Source organism: Hibiscus syriacus, unplaced genomic scaffold (genome assembly GCF_006381635.1).
Source record: "Hibiscus syriacus cultivar Baekdansim isolate YM2019G1 unplaced genomic scaffold, ASM638163v2 tig00111095_pilon, whole genome shotgun sequence".
NCBI lineage: Eukaryota > Viridiplantae > Streptophyta > Magnoliopsida > Malvales > Malvaceae > Hibiscus > Hibiscus syriacus.
This window is the reverse complement of record NW_024062980.1, coordinates 10,586,283-10,590,919: the sequence shown is the minus strand read 5'-3', so window position 1 is coordinate 10,590,919 and position 4,637 is coordinate 10,586,283. Positions and strand designations below refer to the sequence as shown.

The following is a 4,637-nucleotide window of genomic DNA, read 5'->3' as shown; positions in this document are numbered from 1 at the left end:
ATCTTACTGTTAAAAATTGAAATGACAACACTCTGCACCATGCTGGTTCGACATCCGAAACTATTATAGTTTCCACTTTATTACTTGATTTACGATACATGCACTTGCGTTGAATGCTATAGCATTTTTTTAGCATAAAGTTTTTGGCGTCGTTGTTCAGGAGCATCAGTTTGATTTAGAGTTCTTCTAATTTTGCTTGTTTGTATTTTTTTTGTAGGTATTTTTAGTTTCTGTTTTTATTAGTGTATACTCGAAGTGACAGCGACTTAGAGACGTTTGACCCAGAGATTAAAATAACATTTTGTAGACGTCAACGTGAAGCTACTATGGTTAGATGAGGGAATGGTATTTTAGCCCCATTGCATAATAGAGAGAATGAGGAGTTGCCATCTAAAATTGGGGCTGAGCAACCACATCAGAATGTAGATGATCAAAATTTCCCAATTCCTGAACATGTGGTGCCGACATTGGATGATTTAAATCCATACATTGTGAGGCCAATTATTAATGTTGCGAAATTCGAATTAAAGGCAGTTATGTTCCAAATACTACAATCTCTGGGAATGTATAGAAGTTCTATTATTGAAGATCTTAGAGCCCAATTGTGAGCTTTTATGGAGGTTTGTGATTCTTTTATTCAACAAGGTATTCCGGAGGGGCCCTAAAGATGAAACTATTTCCCTATTCATTACGTGATAAAGCACGGGTTTGGTTAAGTTTATTATCGCCAGGTGTTGTAATTAGCGCAAAAGTTCTTATTATAATTTAACCATCGAATATGAATGCTAAGCTTAAAATCATTTGTCTTCATTTAAGCAGATGGATGATGAAAGCTTGTATGGAGCATGGGAAAGATTTAAAGATTTGCTACGAAAATGTCTTATGCATGGATTCCCACATTGGACTCAAATGTATATGTTTTATAATGGGTTAAATATACACACTCGTATAGTGGTTGATACCTCATCAAATAAATCTTTTCTGGATATGACATGCAATGAAACATATGATATTCTTGAAAGAATCTGCAACAATGATTGTCTGTAATGGTGAATAAATTGCACAATCTTGGAGGAATGTATGAAGTCAAAGTCTCATCTCTTATCACTAGTGTATATTGTGACGATGATCACATTTTTTATGAGTGCCCCAAAAATCAAGAGTCTATCTACTATGTGTGGAATTATCCAAGGAATGATAATGCTTTTGTAAATACATACAATCTGAATTTCAAAAATATCCCAATCTTTCTTGGAGAAGTCATAATGTTGCTAATCCATAGCATCAACAATATCAGTTGTAACATTACACTTAGCATATTCAAATGTCGTAGCCACAAGCAAAGTAATTTATTGCTCAACCACATCAAAGGCAAAAATACCAGGTCCAATCTTCGAACCAAACTCCAACCTTAACACCTTTTAAAGCCATGATGAAATAGTATATGGTGGGCCAATATGGTTCATTAAGGGCTATATAGAATCAGATGGGACAAATGGCTAATGCTCTAAATAGTCGCTTACAATGATTGCTCTCTAGCGACAATGAAAATCCAAAGTAAAATGATAAGAATCATTGCAAAGACATTAACACAAGAAGTGGAATTGATATTGGCAAACCAAATGAAGAACCGAGGAGAAATAATGGGGAAGCTCATTAACATCGAAAAGGGAAGAGTTAAGAAGTTGAGCCTTAATAACATGTGAGTCAATTCCCATCAACAGATGCAGGGTAGAGTAGTAATTCAGAATCGTTACCGATAACAACCCCTATTGCATCTAATACAGACTCTATTTCATTGCCTCAACAACAATAATAAAAAAATGCCTTCACCAATTCAACAACACTTTAAGAATACAATGAAAAATCAACAATAAAAAACTTTTATTGATGTCCTTCGCCAACTCACAATTAACATTCCATTGATTGAATCTTTAGAGCAAAACCCGAATTATATCAAATTCATTAAGGAAGTTATTTCAAAGAAATGAAAACTTGATGAGTTTGAGACAGTCACTCTTACTAAAGGCTATAACATTATGGCTATAAGTCAATTGGCACCAAACTTAAGGATCCAGGGAGTTTCACCATTCCTTGTAACATTGGTAAGACATTTGTAGGTAAAGCCTTAAAAGATTTGGGTGCTAGCATAAATATAATGCCATTATCAATATTTAGGAAATTTGGGAGTGGCAAAGCAAGGCCCACTAAGGTTACTTTGCAACTTGCTGATAGCTCCACTGTGCATCCTAGTGGTATTGTAGAAAATATGCTTGTACAAGTGGACAAGTTTATCTTTTCTACATACTTCATCATTTTAGATTGTGAAGCAAATAAAGATGTTCCAATTATTCTCGACCGCCCATTCTTTGCTACAAGCCGAGCTTTGATCGATGTTGAAAAGAGAGAGTTAATTATGCTTTTGAATGATGAACATATTACCTTTAATTTCTTGAATAATGTTTCTTACATCAATGAAAATGCTGACTGATATTGACTTGATGTGATTGACATTTTTTCACGTGAGAATTTGGAGGAATGCTATAGCACAATTACAAATCCATGTGATTTCGAAGCATTTGAGGAATTATTGATGGATGAAGAAGTCGAATGATGTAACAAGTATCTCCAAAGCATAGAACCTTTGCAAATACAAAATCATATCATTGAAGCATCGAAGCCATCTATTGAGAGACCCAATTGATTGATGTGTTGAAGCAACATAAGAGAGCTATTTCATGGAGCATTGCTGATATAAAAGGCATTAGTCCGTCATTTTTCTTGCACAAAATTCTTTTAGAAGATCCTAATAGTAGCTCAATTGAACATCAACGGAGTTTAAATCAAATCATGAAAAAAGTGGTTCAAAAGTAGATTATTAAATGGTTAGATGTTGGGATCATATACTCAATTTCAGACATCAATTGGATTAGTTTTGTACAATCCGTTCCAAATGTGGGTGGATTTACGGTGGTGAAAAATGATAAAAATGAATTAGTGCGACAAGAACCACTACTGGTTGGAGGATATATATGAACTATAGGAAGCTGAACATTGCCCTTCATAGACCAAATGTTAGATCGACTTGCGAGTAATGCTTTTTATTATTTTTTAATGGATATAGTGGTTATAACCAAATTGTTATAGCTCCATAAGACCAGTAGAAAACAACTTTTACATTTCTGTATGGAACCTTTGCCTTTCGTAGAATACCATTTGGGTTTTGTAATGCTCCAATGAAATTCCAACGATGTATGATGGCCATTTTCTCTGATGTGATTGAGGATTATCTTGAAGATTTTATGGATGATTTTTCAGTGTTTGGGCAGTACTTTGACAAGTGTTTGAGCAATTTGGTTGCAGTTTTGAGAAGATACAAGGAAACATACTTAGTTTTGAATTGGTAAAAATGCCATTTTATGTTAACTGAGGGCATAATGCTAGGGCATCGAATTTCATGCCGTGGCATTGAAGTGGATAAAGAAAAAAATAAGTCAATGAGAAATTGTCCACCTACTAATGTGAAGGAAGTTCAAAGCTTTCTTGGTCATGCTGGTTTATATAGAAGATTTATTAAAGATTTCTCTCAAATTGCTAAGCCATTATGCTCATTGCTGGACCAAAAGAGGAAGTTCGTTGTTGACGATGAAGTACTTCAATCTTTTGAGATAATTAAGTTGAAGCTAGTGAATGCCCTTGTTATTGTAGCCCAAGATTGGAGTTTTCCCTTTGGATTAATATGTGATGCTAATGATTTCGCGATAAGAGTAGTGTTGGGGCAAAGGAAGGATAAAATGTTTCACACAATATATTAAGCAAGTATGACATTAAATAAAGCACAGATTAACTACACCATAATGAAAAAGGAGTTGCTTGTTGTGGTGTTTGCTTTTGATAAATTTTATTCATACCTTGTGGGAACGAATGTGATTGTTTGTATTGATCACTCAGTGCTAAAGTATTTATTCGTTAAGAACGATACAAAACCTCGTTTGATTCGATGGGTGCTTTTATTCTAGAAATTTGACATTGAGATTCGGGATAAGTGTAACATCCCAAACATCGGGTTAGTGATCATATTACAATATTTTAAAATTTTGTGACCAAATTAGATAAATTAAAAAGTTTAGGGACTTAATTGAAATTTATTTGTGTAGGATTGAATAGAAAAGATTCAATAAGAGAAGGCCAAAGTGGTCTTTTAGAAAAAAAAGAATTTAAAATATATTCTCCTAGATATTTAAGCAAAGAAGAGGGAAAGAAATATGTATCTGAAATATATTTCTCTTCTCCTTCTTTCTTCAGCCGTGAACCCTAATTTAGAAGGTGAGTTTCTTATAAGTTGGTTATTGCTTGAAATTTGAGTTGCTTTATGCTCCTTAAGTGAAACATAAGCTTAAGGAAAGCTTAAGATTTCTTAAAATCAAAAAGATGAAGTAGTTATGAATGATTAAGAATAAAGGATTTTTGAATGAATTGTTAAGAAAAAGTTCGTAAATGAGTTTTAAAATGAAATTTGACTTGTCATGTGCTGGAATAAGAAATCTAAAGTGTTAGAAGGATTAAGAACGATGTTGATAAGTTGGTATGATTTTTGGTTCTAAGCATTCTATGAGAATTTTTGGGTGTTAGAGAGT

The 4,637-nt window shown here is 33.6% G+C and overlaps 1 non-coding gene across 1 annotated transcript; it reads right to left on the bottom strand.

Moving 5' to 3' along the window:
• Positions 1-787: 787 nt before the first annotated feature.
• LOC120152909 lies at positions 788-893 on the bottom strand. The gene has a single exon (XR_005518737.1). It is a non-coding gene; the product is annotated as a small nucleolar RNA R71 (small nucleolar RNA).
• Positions 894-4,637: the final 3,744 nt, after the last annotated feature.